The sequence below is a fragment of the Meriones unguiculatus genome, chromosome 1, assembly GCF_030254825.1.
Source record: "Meriones unguiculatus strain TT.TT164.6M chromosome 1, Bangor_MerUng_6.1, whole genome shotgun sequence".
In the NCBI taxonomy this organism is placed as follows: Eukaryota; Metazoa; Chordata; class Mammalia; order Rodentia; family Muridae; genus Meriones; species Meriones unguiculatus.
Genome location: NC_083349.1, coordinates 114,552,890 through 114,566,503, shown reverse-complemented (window position 1 = coordinate 114,566,503; position 13,614 = coordinate 114,552,890). Strand labels below are relative to the sequence as shown.

General features: G+C 47.1%; 1 non-coding gene and 1 pseudogene across 1 annotated transcript; one reads left to right on the top strand and one right to left on the bottom strand.

Annotated features, from left to right (window-relative positions):
- Nucleotides 1–2,716: 2,716 nt before the first annotated feature.
- Nucleotides 2,717–3,003, bottom strand: LOC110558066 (phosphatidylglycerophosphatase and protein-tyrosine phosphatase 1-like; annotated as a pseudogene).
- A 1,849-nt stretch (nucleotides 3,004–4,852) lies between these two features.
- On the top strand, nucleotides 4,853–4,994 carry LOC132651582 (small nucleolar RNA SNORA48). Its single transcript, XR_009589174.1, has one exon. It is a non-coding gene; the product is annotated as a small nucleolar RNA SNORA48 (small nucleolar RNA).
- Nucleotides 4,995–13,614: the final 8,620 nt, after the last annotated feature.

Sequence of the window (13,614 nt, the reverse complement as noted above, 5' to 3'; positions counted from 1 at the left end):
AATGTGATCCTCTCTGTGAGAACAACAAACAAACAAACAAACAAACAAACAAAAAAACGAAAACAAAAAAACAGGGCAAGCAAGCAATGACCTTCACTCAGCAAAAAGAACAACCAGACCCTCATCTTTGAGATAGTGTTTCTTAGCAACGAGCCCAGACTTCTTCTGAGTAACTTTTGCCCTCCAGCCAAGAGCCCAAAGCCCTAAGCTTCAAGAATGAACTAACCACCCCCACCTTCAATTGCAGCTGCATCCACACTTGGCAGGACTGGCTAAGCTTGAGCACCTAAGACTAACCAATTATCTTACTTTATAGCTTCCTCATCCAATCCTAAATTGCCAAAACTGCAACTTCAAATTTCCCACAATTTTTCTTTTAAAAACCTAAGGTCTTTGTCTCCTGGTGCCACTCTTTGCTGACAGGCAGGGGTGACCCCATTGCACAATGGTTAATAAACCTCTTGCTTTTGCAACGAGTCATGGTGTGTGGGGGTTTCTGGGAAGGGCGCGATCTTGAACTCCTGAGCTGTGAGACCCCAGGTCTTACAATACTAGAACAACTCACAGAACCTAGAAAACCACTTTATTAGTAGTTGAATATAAAAGATTCAACTCAGAAATACTTAAATGGAATTGATGCATAGTGTAAGGTAGGAGGACTGGAGGGCAGCTTCAGCCAGCTTCTGCCATGCCTTTTGTTGTAAAGCAGTTTCCTCTGGTTTGCAATATTCCACCCTGGAGGGAGCTTTGTTGACACTCAGGAAGTTAACAAAACTAACAATGCTCAGGAAGTAAGTAACTAACAAGTCCTAGGAAGCTCCTGAAATTCACAAGATTCATAAGACCCCACCCAAAAGTGGTGAGGCCTGCACACAGACTCCTCTCTTTAATGAGTCCTCTGTCTGGATACATAGATGTTTATGTCTCCTCTGGAAAAGTCATCCAACACCCTTTCCAGCACCTACATATGTTTACCCAGAAACTTTCCAAATCCTGTCATTCGGGAGTTTTTATAGAGGCATCATTAGGTATGCATGACTGATTAAGTCATTGCTCAAATTCAATCTCCAACCTCTGTCCCTTCCCCAGGCAGAGTGGGTTGAGTGGTCTAAACAACCCTCCTTCTTTGAGACAGGGTTTCTCTGGGTAGCCTTAGCCAAGGCTCACTGGACTCACTTCGTAGACCAGACTGGCCTTGAACTCACAGAAATCCACCTGCTTCTGCCTTTCCAAGTGCTGGGATTACAGGCATGTGCCACTGCAACTGGTGGAATGTTCTAAACTTCCTCCTCCCCCTTAGAGGGGAGTCCCCCAGGAATTGTTTTTATTTTTACATTTGGAAGTGCTAGGGACCAACTTCAGGGCCTTATACATGCTGAGCAAGCATTTTGCCAAGTCATACAATTGAAATTGGGAGTCTGATAGTATTAACAGATCTTGTAAGACCTGGGGTCTCACAGCTCAGGAGTTCAAGATCGTGCCCTTCCCAGAAACGCTCACAGACCACTAAACTCATTGCAAAAGCAAGAGGTTTAATTTAACCATGCGCAATGGGGCCACCCCTGCCGGTCAGCAAAGAGTGGCACCGGGAGACAAAGACCTTAGGTTTTTAAAAGAAAAATTGTGGGAAATTTGAAGTTGCAGTTTTGGCAACTTAGGATTGGATGAGGAAGCTATAAAGTAAGATAATTGGTTAGTCTTAGGTGCTCAAGTTTGGCCAGTCCTGCCAAGTGTGGATGCAGCTGCAATTCAAGGTGGGGGTGGTTAGCTCATCCTTGAAGCTTAGAGGCTGCGGACTTTTGGCTGGAGGTCAAAAGCTACTCAGAAGAAGTCTGGGTTCGTTGCTAAGAAACACTATCTCGGGGGCTGGAGAGATGGCTCAGAGGTTAAGAGCACTGGTTGCTCTTCCAGAGGTCCTGAGTTCAATTCCCGGCAACCACATGGCGGCTCACAACCATCTACAATGAGATTTGGTGCCCTCTTCTGGCTCACACGCATACATTCAGGCAGAATACTATATACATAATAAATAAATAAATCTTTAAAAAAAAAAAGAAACACTATCTCAAAGATGAGGGTCTGGTCCTTCTTTTTGCTGAGTGAAGGTCATTGCTTGCTTGCCTTTTTTTCTATCTGTCCTCATAGATAGGGTCACATTTCTCTGTTCTCTGGAAAGGTACTAAGAGGCTTTAGCTTAACCTGAACCTAAAACTCAAAACTATAGGCTTTAGAAGACATACAGGATACAAAGTTAGTCTAACCCTTTCAATCTAAGTACTTCTTCTTTCCTTTCCTAGCATTAACATCTTTGAGTGATGGTACACAAAATATTAGATACACAATATTCTGTTAAAATTAGTATTTCCTTGACCCTGTCGAAGAAAGTAACATTCAGCCAGACAATCTTGCTCTCTGTAGCCATCCAAGCGTTATTTCAGGAAGGCAGGCAAAGGAGGCACTTTACTGCCCTGCACATTTGCGGTGTTGTCCTGGCTTAAGCCCCTTGTTTAAACTTTTTACTGTATCTCGGGGAGAGCCGGGTTCTTTGTCATCCACAGATTTCATATTCTTAATAATATGTCGGCGTGAGAGATGTCAGCAGTTGGTTCTCGGCTGCCCTCGCAGCAGTCTCCTTGTGGAACTCTTGAGAACTTCCAACTGGTTGGGCCTGATGGAAATGTGTGGCCGGGTTTTGGCATAGCTTCCATAGCTTCTTCTAGGCTCCTGTTTTTTGATGCACCTTCGACGTGTTGCACAGGAATCTAGTCTCGAAGTCCTGGTTCGTGGTGATAGTCCCGCGTACATTCTCGTCCAATACCAGCCGGCGTTTCATTCTCCGCAATAGCAGCGCGCCCAGCAGCACCGTGGTGTCGATGCGGTGGTACCAGTCCCGGTGGGCCCAGCCATGCACCCTCCCGAGGAACACTAGAACACCATGTAGAGCAGCATCGGGTAGAAGTGCACCTGGGCCAGGCGGGCCTCCAGCCGCGCAGATGCCGCCATCCCTGTTCTAAACTTCTAACCATGTCCCATCCCTGAAGCTACCAAAGTAGTATGTTAAAAGTATTCAACATTCTAGTCATTCCAAAAGTTTTAGGGACTCTGTACTAGCAATTAAGAATAAAACCTTGTTTGTGGTCTGCACAGTCCTGAATCGGGAACTGTTGATTAACCCAGTTCCTGAGGACAGTTTCACAGGAAAGTTCTAGCGTCCCATCTTCCCAAGGAGCTTGAAGGGGATGGGGGTTGAGGAATGTTGAAGAGGAAAGAAAGCTTTAAAAAAAAAAAAAAAAAAAACTGGTCCTACCCAGATCCTCTTCTAAGTACCCGGTGGGTTGGACTAGAGAAACCAACCACGTGATTAAGAGGATCGGAGTGTTTAGCATAACGTCTGGAGAGGAAGGTAGGGCTGCAGATTAAGTTCACTGGTCCAATGCCAATGATTTAATCAAGCAGGCATGTCTAACAGAGATTCTATACAAAAACTAAGTGAGGGGTCAGAGAGAGTCCAGGCTGGTGAACACCACCACCTTGCCTCTGCGCGGATCATTTATATGTTTTGTTTTGTTTGAGGCAGGATTTCATCCAATCCAGCTGGCCTCAGATTTATACAGCCGAAGGTGGACTTGAACAGCTGATTGTCCTGCACTCATTCCTGAGTGCTGGGATTACAGAAGTACACCACCATACCGGTTTATGCAGTGCTGGAGATCAAACTCAAGACGTTGGGCATGCTAGGCAAGCACATTACCAGCTGAGCCACAGTCTAGCCTCATTTGCATTTCCTCCTCCTCCTCCTCCTCCTCCTCCTCTGCTTCTTCTGCTTTTCCTTCTTCTTTTTGGTTTTTCGAGACGGGGTTTCCCTGTGTAGCCTTAGCTGTCCTGACCTCGCTTTGTAGACCAGGCTGGCCTCGAACTCACAGTGATCCACCTGCCTCTGCCTCCCTAAGTGTTGGGATTACAGGCATGTGCCATTGCCCTGGGCTGCATCTTTTATAATAAACTACTAATAACTACAAATAACTGTGTTCCTGGGCTCTGTAAGCTGTTATAACAGATTATCAAACAATAAGATAGGGATTGTGGAACTCTTGATCAGCTGCTCGTTTGGTGAAGGACCAGAGGCCCTCATGACATATGAAGTGGGCACAGCCCTCACTTGTGACTGAGGTACCCTCATAGGTACCTAGGGCTGTTGAGCAGCAGGTAGCCTTCAGCGGCAAAGCTGGTCATGAAGCCATACTGGCAAACTCATGCTCTTTGTTCTCCTCCCTCACCTATCTGTGATCTGTCAAGCAGCTAATCCAACCTTCTCCTAGCACCACTCTGTCTCCTTCCTTTCTACCAGGGCGTCTTAGTTTACCTCTCAGAGAAGAATAACTGGTTCTGCACACACACATTAAGGAAATTTTGTCTAGCTTTTGAATCTTTGTTCCTGCTTAGGAGTGGGTCAGAAAAACAAAACAAAGCAACTACCAAGCCTAGCCCTAGGGGCACCAGTGTGCAAGAGAGAGTGAGACAAACATGCAGATAACACAAGCAGGCGATGGTTCTGAGATGTTAATGCCCGAGCTCACAGATGAACTGTACAGGCAGTATCCACTTTAAAATACTTGTGCGATGTATGAGGCTCTGGGTCTGAGCTCCAGCTCCACATAAGCAAAGCTTGGAGGTCCACACTTGTGGTCTCTTCCTCTTTGGAGATGAAACCTGGAGCTCAGAAGGTTGAAATCACTCTTGCTTGAACAGCAAATTCAAGGACAGCCTGGGTGACATGAGATCCCATCTCGAAAATCCAAAACCCAAAACCAAGTTGAAACCAAGAACAGGATTAAAAATTCATCCCCCACCCCACCCCCGGCAATGGACAAAGAGACACCTTATTGGTGGTGGTGTTCTAATATCAGTCAGGGGCAGAACATGGCAGTCCTTTGGTCATCCTAGCTTAAATCTTGGCTAGGTGGCCGAAGCTGTTTTATGTCTAGGATGCATAAAAATCAAATCAAATCAAATCAAATCAAATCTGTAGCTCAGCATGGGATTAGGAAGACAGACAGAGAACTGCCGTCTGCCATGCCACACAGTATGGGCAGGGAAAGATGCCATAGACCTTACCTGCCCTTCGCCCCATGGTAAGGGTAGGAGAGTTGCACCTTGTGATGTACACTATGGTGGTTCCCACTGCAGGCTAGCCTTGTGGCTATGAACCCCTAGGTGACCTCCTCTGGCAAGCAGGTGTCTATAGCTCTATGGTTTTTTGTTTTGTTTTGTCTGTGTATGTGTTTTTTATTTGGGGGAAGGTTGAAAGGGCGAAGGATGGCTATGAAGGGACCTTCATAGATGAGCAGGTTTGGGTACATGGTGTGAAACTCACAAAGAATCAATACAAAGTTTTTAAAAATTCTTAGTGACTTATGATTTTAGGGGGGTGTTTTTGTATAACCCTTTTGTATCAGCATGACTTTAGTGATGGTTCTTGTTGTGGTTTGAATGAGAACGGCCCTCACAGGTTCATCTATTTGAATGCTTGGTCATTCGTTGTGGAGTTGTTTGGGGAGGACTAGAAGGTGTGGCCTTGTTGGAAGAGGTGTGTAACTGGGGGTGATCTCTGAGGTTTCGAAAGTCCACACCAGGCCCAGTCTCCTTCTCTCTGCCGCCAACTTTTGGATCAGGATGTAAAGCTCTCAGCTGTTGTTCCGGCGCCATTCCTGCCTACCTGCCTGCTGCCGCATTTCTTGTCATGATGGTTATGGACTTATCCTATGACACTGTAAACAAGCTCCCAAGTAAATTCTCTCTTTTATCAGTTGTCTTGATCATGATGTGTCTTCACAGCAGTGGTAATCCTACCTGAGAGAGTTCTCCAGAGAATCAGACCAGAGGGACCATATGTGACAGATGAGAGAGGGTTTAACTGGATAACTAGTCCCTGAAAGGGTTAGGATAACTGTAACCTATATGTCTTCTAAAGCCTATAGTTTTGAGTTTTAGGTCCAGGTTAAGCTAAAGCCTCTTAGTACCTTTCCAGAGAGTGAAGAAATGTGACCCTATCCGTGAGGACAGATATAAAAAAAGGGCAAGCAAGCAATGACCTTCACTCAGCAAAAGAAGGACCAGACCCTTGTCCTTGAGATAGCATTTCTTAGCAACGAACCTAGACTTCTTCTGAGTAGCTTTTGACCTCCAGCCAAGAGCCCAAAGCCTTAATTTTCAAGGATGAGCTAACCACCCCCACCTTCAATTGCAGCTGCATCCACACTTGGCAGGACTGGCCAAGCTTGAGCACCTAAGACTAACCAATTATCTTACTTTATAGCTTCCTCATCCAATCCTAAATTGCCAAAACTAGAACTTCAAATCTCCCGCAATTTTTCTTTTAAAAACCTAAAGGCCTTTGTCTCCCGGTGCCACTCTTTGCTGACCAGCGGGGGTGACCCCATTGTACAATGGTAAATAAACCTCTTGCTTTTGCAACGAGTCTTGGTCTGGGGGAGTTTCTGGGAAGGGCGCGATTGAACTCCTGAGCTGTGAGACCCCAGGTCTTACAGTCCCCACATTATAACATCTGGGAAATCTCAGGGCAGGTCTGTAATCTGGGGACCTAAGGACCCTTGTAACATATATCAGTCCAAGTCTCAAGTCCTCAGTGCAAGGGAAACTGAAGGCGTGCTTTCAGTTTTGAGGTCAAAGACTGGAGAAGCCAAGGAGAAAGCTGTCTGGCTGCCAAACAACTTGGACTCCAATGACCACTGCAAGAGCTGAATATGCCCTGGCTTTTGGAGGGAGACATCAATCTCCTTGTGGTTATTCTCCGGTTGGACGGTGCCTACCCACACTGAGGGCAAGTCCAGTCAGATGCACAAGCCACAATTCTTCAGAAACATCCTCACAGACACACCCACAAAGCTGTCCAAATTTCTCTATTTCTTCATCTGGACAAGTCAACACCTAAAATTAACCACCGCAGGCGCTTAGCTCTTTTTTCACTGATTGCTTAATTCCACTGGCCTGATCGTCATACCTACCTGAGCATTTTCATTTTATAATTATTATAAGCAAGGCTGGAGGGACCATCTTGATGAATGGAAAATGGTGGTCCAACCACAGACTTGATCGCTATTCTACTTGTTCTAAACTCTGGTCTTCCTCTGGGATTAGTACTTGCCATTTTTATAAATAAAAGACACAAGCCTCTATAATCCCCATGGAATCTGAGGCAGGAGGGTTACCAAGAGTTTGAGGGCAGCTTATACTACGTGGTAAATTTTATTTTATTTTATTTTGGTTTTGGTTTTCCAGAGACAGAGTTTCTCTGTGTGTAGCCCTGGTGGTCCTGGATATCCAGGCTAGCCGTGAACTCACAGAGATCCACCTCCCTCTGTCTCCCAATGCTGGGATTAAAGGCATGAGCCACCATCGCCTGGCTCTGTGGTGAGTTTTAGAATGGGCTTCAGAGTGAGACTGTACCTGTGCTTCTGTGGTGTGTGTGTGTGTTCATTTGTTTGTACTGTAGTGCTGGAGATTGAATCCAGGCCCTTGTGCATGTGAGGGAAATGTACACTGAGCCTCAGCCGCTCCATACACATTTTCAACATGACAAAATGCATCTAAGACATGAAATTATTATGATATGGATTGTGGGCTTTGTTAACTTCTAACTAGGTCTTAATTTACAGTTTAGGTAAATTTCTTCGCACGGGGGTGTGCATTTCCTTCTGTAATGGTTCTTCTTGGCTGTGAACTTGATTGGATCTGGGATCAACTAACAGACACACCTCTGGGCAGGCCCCTGACAGTATTTCCTGGAATGATTAACTGAGTGCAGACAACCCTCTTCTAGAGTGGGCAGCGGCCCTTGGCCCCCTTCAAACCTCCCTCTAGGTTGGAGCTTGGAGGAAAAAACAAAAAACAAAACAGTGCTGTTCTTCACCTGCTCACCTTCGATCCCTGCTGGTGAGTGCACCCGCTGTATTGCTGCCACTGTCTTTGCTTGACGCCAGAGTGCAGCTTCCTCAGCCTTTAAATGTGGACTGAAGGCCGGGGACTCTCCCGGGATACTTCAGGCTTTCAGTGCCAGATTGGGATGGTTGAGACATGCAGCTTCTCAGACTGAGGAGCAACTGGGTTTTCAGATTCTCCAGAATGCCAACAGCCATTGCTGGACCTCCTAGCCTGTGCTGTGCAAGCCAGTCTGGTGAATCTCCTTTTAATATGTGTTCACCCTATTGGTTCTGTTCCTCTATAGGTCACTGATGGCTACAGCTTCTGTACACTGCAGGCCAAGACTCCCCTGTCAACATCTGTAATGCTCAAGGCTTCCACAGAACTTTGAGAGTTGTTACTGCTTCACTGAATCCATCAGATATCATGAGGAAACAGGGGTGAGTGTGAATGGAGAGCAGTGTTTTCTTTTGCTTTCCCAGACATTTCTTTTTCTTTTTTTAAGATTTATTTATTTGTTGTTTATGCAGCATTCTGCCTGCACATGTGCCTGCACACCAGAAGAGGGCACCAGATCTCACCATAGATGGTTATGAGCCACCGTGTGGTTGCTGGGAATTGAACTCAGGACCTTTGTGAGAAGAGCCAGTGTTCTTAACCTTTGAATCATCTCTCCAGCTCCCTCCCAGGCATTTCTTTTACTAGGGATCCCAGGCACTGGTAATAAAAATAAGATTTATGAAGTACCTAGCCCATACCAGGCATGATTCTTCATGCCTTTCGTGTATTGAATCATCATTTAATTGTCACAGATTTAGGTACTGAGAGGTTAAAGCAACCTATTCAACGTCACACAGTAGAAAGTGAGAGAAGCAGAATTCGAGTTAGACCATCTGGGTTCAAAACCTATGCCCCCTAGCTACCAACACATTTAACCCAAGGGCAACTAGAATTGGGAAAATGTGGTAGATGCCTTTGACAAAAGCTACCACCCCACAGTGGCACCTTCCCAGCACATTTATTCTCCAAGGAAAGACACCTTGTTTATTCTGGGACAGTCCCACCTCCCAGCTCTCTAGGTATGTATGTCTAGAACAGGATTCTCAACAGACTGCCCCCAGTCCCTGCATGGGCACATGGCCCCAAGCAGACCCTCTAGGGACTGTTCAGGTCAGTTCTAGGAGACAAGAGAAGTTATTGTGGGAGGTGAAGCTGGCTCCAGAATTACGCAAGAAGCAGACTGACTGAGCAAGACGCTGACTCATACGGGAACGCCAGAAAGAGAGATGAACAAGCATGTCTCTCCCTTTCCCAGGAGCAAGTGAGGCCCGTTTTACCTATCCCTTCCTATATAATGTCTGATTCCTCACCTCTTGACCCAGAAGAGCCCTAACTAAGATCAACTTACAGCCCCCAAATCCCTTCAAAGGCCACAGTTTTGAGTACTAGCTAGGTAGCAGGCCGGGTAAATAATGACGATGAAGCTCCACCATTGAGAAGTAAAATGGTTTTCTAAGCAGCAAGTAGTGACAGAGCTGGCGAGAGATAGGTGATGTCATATCCCAAAGAAACAAATGGCTGACATGCCTGCTGACCCCTCTCATCTCTTCCTCTCTTGTTCTCCTCCTTTCTTTGCTCTTGTGGTTGGTCTATTCTGATGGCCATGTTCAGTCTGGACTCTTCCAGACACCTCTGACTGTTCTCATATCCGCAGCTGGACACACACCTTTAATCCCAGCACTTGGGTGGCTCTCTGTGAGTTTGAGGACAGCCTGGTATACAGAGTGAGTTCTAGGGCAGCCAGAACTACACAGGGAAACCATGTCTTGAAAAACCAAAAACCAACCAAACCAAACCAAAGAAAACCTGTCTCCCTCTTCCATACCCAGGAGCAGCCACGTCCTCAATTTCATTCAGGCAGTTTCTCCTTTAGGCTAAAGCTCTAGCTTTCCTTCTATCACGTGCCCTTGTGAGGGTCTACAGGAGGAGGGTCTCAGTTCCCCCACCTCCCTGAGGCTCTGATCTCACCTGTGCATGTACTCATTCTTCACAGCCTTGACTGGGAACCTGCATGTAGGGAGGGGAGGCAAGGAGAGGGCTGAGAAGAGAGTCTCATGTGTCTTTTCATTACCACAGAGTGCGTAAGACCACCGAGAACAGAGAGGTCCCTGGAGACAGCTTGGCGACATAACTGCAAGAGTGGGTGAAGCAATTAAGAGACCACCAGGGTGAAGGAAGGAGAGAACAGGCTGAAGGCCCCACCTACTCCTGCTGGGAAACTCCTCTTCCTGCCAATCAGGTTTGAGGTTCTCTCTCAGGTCTGGACCCGAGCGAGCTGGGGGACCCAAGTGGTTGTAGGGTACACGCTTGCCTGAGGCTGCAAAACCTGAGGCACTACCCGGTAGGAAGCTGGTGAGCCATCCTGAGGTTGCCAAACGCCAAGTCTTCCTCTGAATCCTCCTCAAAGATCTCCAAACTCTGGCAAGAAGAACAGGAAGCTGTGGCTGGAGGAATTTCCTGTTTACTGATGGTGTCAGCTTTGGTCTGAGAAGGCTGTCCTTCTGTAGCCACAGTGAGCTATGTCCCCCACCTACCCCTTAGGCTGTCTCACGTGCCTGCCCCATCCAGGGTTTTGTCTTAGTAGCTGCAATCCTGCACTGACTATCATAGGGTCACATCATGGGCCTCTCCACTCCCCTGGCCTTCTGCCCCTTTGGGATTCACAAGATAAAACCCAGGAGACTGAATGAAACGCGCTCCCTTGGGCTCAGCAAGGCGCTTATCTCAGCTGCTCTCTTTGCTACCTCTTTCAGGTAGCATTTCCGAAACCACTCAGAAAGCAGTAGCCTGCCCTGTTGGCACCAGCTACCCTGATCCTGTGACTTTGGTGTCACCCTAGTTCACAGAGAAGGAAGCTGGAAATGCTAAGGTTAGCAAAAAGTAGATAAGTAGATAAAAATGAGGATGCTCAGTTAAAGTCACGTTTTAGATAATGACAGGCTCTTTTTTTTTTTTAAACATGAGAAACAGCTTATTTTGGTTTATGGTTTGAGGGTATAGTCTATCATGGTGGGGCCGTCAAGGTTTCAGGAACTGGAGGTGCTGGTCACATTGCATCCATCCACAGTCAGGATGCAGAGAGATGAATGATTAGCTCACTTTCTTCCTTAAAAAAAAAAAAAAGGCAGGCAAACAAACAACCCCCATCCCCCACCCCGGGAGTACAATTAGTGCTATAGGAATGTGCATGGGTGTGGGTCCTCCCATTTGGAGCATGGGTAACTAACCAGCATGGGTGACCAGCCACATCTGCAAAGCAAAGTGACTCCCTTCCTCAGCAGCCTTCAACAGCCAGCGGTGGGGCCTCCCGGGCTACTAATCAGGTTTTTGGTGTTAGAATCTCCTGGATTTTATCTTGTGAATCCTAACGGTGCAGAAGGCCAGCGGAGGTGGAGAGGCCCATGGTGTGACCCTATGATAGTCAGTGCAGGATTGCAGCTTACTAAGACAAAGGACTCAGAGTGCCAGCCTGGAAACATGGCCGCCGTGCTCCTGTGGTTATGAGGATGTGGTGGCAGAGTGGACAAGTCACCACAGAAGGAGGCGAACTGTCCAAAGCAGTGACTGTCAAACCTAGAGGCATGCAGCAGCAGCAGCAGCAGCAGCAGCAGCAGCAGCAGCAGCAGCAGCAGCAGCAGCTATGGTTGCTAATTTTATGTCAATTTGATTAGATCATGAAATGCCTAGGTATTTGGTTAAGGTGTATATCCATGGGGGTGTTTAGAATCTGTAGAATTCTAGAGTGTGTGAGTGCATGCATGTGTGTGTGAGAGAGAGCACGCGCGAGAGAAACGGAGACATAGAGACAGTGACAAGCACAAAGACACAGATACAGTGACACACAGAGAAAGACAAAAATACAAACACATACAGAGACAGAGACAGAAAAAGAAATAGAGATAGAGACACAGAAAGATGGAGAAACAGAGACAGAGAGACACAAAGAAAGACTCACGGAGAGAAAGAGACAGAGATTGGTAATCAAGGAGACTTGAGTGTAATCATCTACTTGATCTGCTGTCTGTCTGGGGCAGGCAGATGCTTGTCCCCTGTTGAACTGACATGTTGAACGCTTGGCCTCTAGCTGGTGGCATTGTTTTGGGATATTACAGAACCTTTTGGAGACAGGCCCTATCTGGCTGACACAGGGCTTTTTTTGGGGGGGGGACTAGAGGGTTTCTATTCCAGATTCATGCCAGCCTCATCTTTTCTGCTCCCTGATCAGCCACCTAGCAAGCTGCTTCACCCTCCTCGAACAGCAGCTGCTCCTGCCGCATGCTCGCCCTGCTGTGCTCTCGTCCCACCATGCTCGCTGTCCTGCCGTGCACACTCTACCTGGCTCCACCTTGCTCACCCCACCATGAAACTGTGACCTAAGGGAATTTCTTCCCCTAAGTAGCATCTGTCAGGTATTCCATTCAGCAATGAGAAAGGAAAAGTATATAAAGCGTAAGTCTGGCTTTATCGTAAGGACGGGATGAGATTAAGTTTCTGAGGCCTCAGCACATGGGGTGGGTACCAACAGTGTATGCTCTCTTCTCCTTCTGGTGGCTGCTGACATCAGGAGTCATGTGTCAGCAGAAGGGTGAGAACGGCTGACAGGGCTGTGCTGGGCCCATGTACGAGACGTGTGGAGGCTCCACAGCAGGATGTGGCTGCAGCCCGAGGCATTTCTGTCACTTGAATCATATGACCCAGGAGATGCTGTGGTGACAGGAAAGGATACGTGCGGAGAGCTGGCCAGCCAGCTGGGGAGTAATTCTCCTGTAAACCCCAGGCCATGCCCTCTGTAGTGGAGAATGAAGATCCTTTGAAAAGTGATTCTTGTCACATAGCTGAGCCTCACGATCAACACAATATTTGTGACTGAGAGACAAAGTGACCATGCAGCTGACACTGCCCATCCAGTGCTGAAACCAAGCAGGTCCAGCAGCTGGATAGGATAGAAGAGGCATATCTAGGACTTAGTCACATCAGGACAGAGGGCTCAAGGTGGCCCAGAAAGCCAACTGTCCCACTCCCTCAGGTCATGCCCACGGCTGTCTGGAGGCTCTGGAGCACAACACCAAGCCCCAACTACTTTCCAGTTATGTTCACTTAGCCATATGGGTTCAACCAAGATGGAAGACAGCTGAACCTCAGCCTCTAAATGGGAGTGAAAGGGACATTGCTTTTCACCCATTTGGTTCTCATGTTTGTCTTGCTTTCATCCATTCCTTCCTTTGCCTCTGTGCCTGCCTTTTTCTTCATGGCTCCGTCTCCCAGAGATGGTGCTTACCTCATCTCTCAGCATCTCTCATGGCTAGCGCTAGTTCCAAACCATACTTGCTGGCTGCAAAAATCTCTTTCACAGCCTTCTCGCTTGTGTCCCAGTGGTTTTTGGACCTGCTCCTCATGAGACAAAGAATAGTTTATTGGGAGCATAAATCTCAGTGTTTCACAAGCTGTATTACTCTCCCAAAGCAATGGAGCCTAAACACACAAACCAAAGAGCTTAAGCAACAGAAATTAATTTTTCCCAAAGTCCCTGGAGACTCAAAGTTCAAAACCAAGGTGCTGTTGGGCTTGGTTTCTGACTTGCAGTCAGCTGCCTTCTCTCTGCAGCCACACATG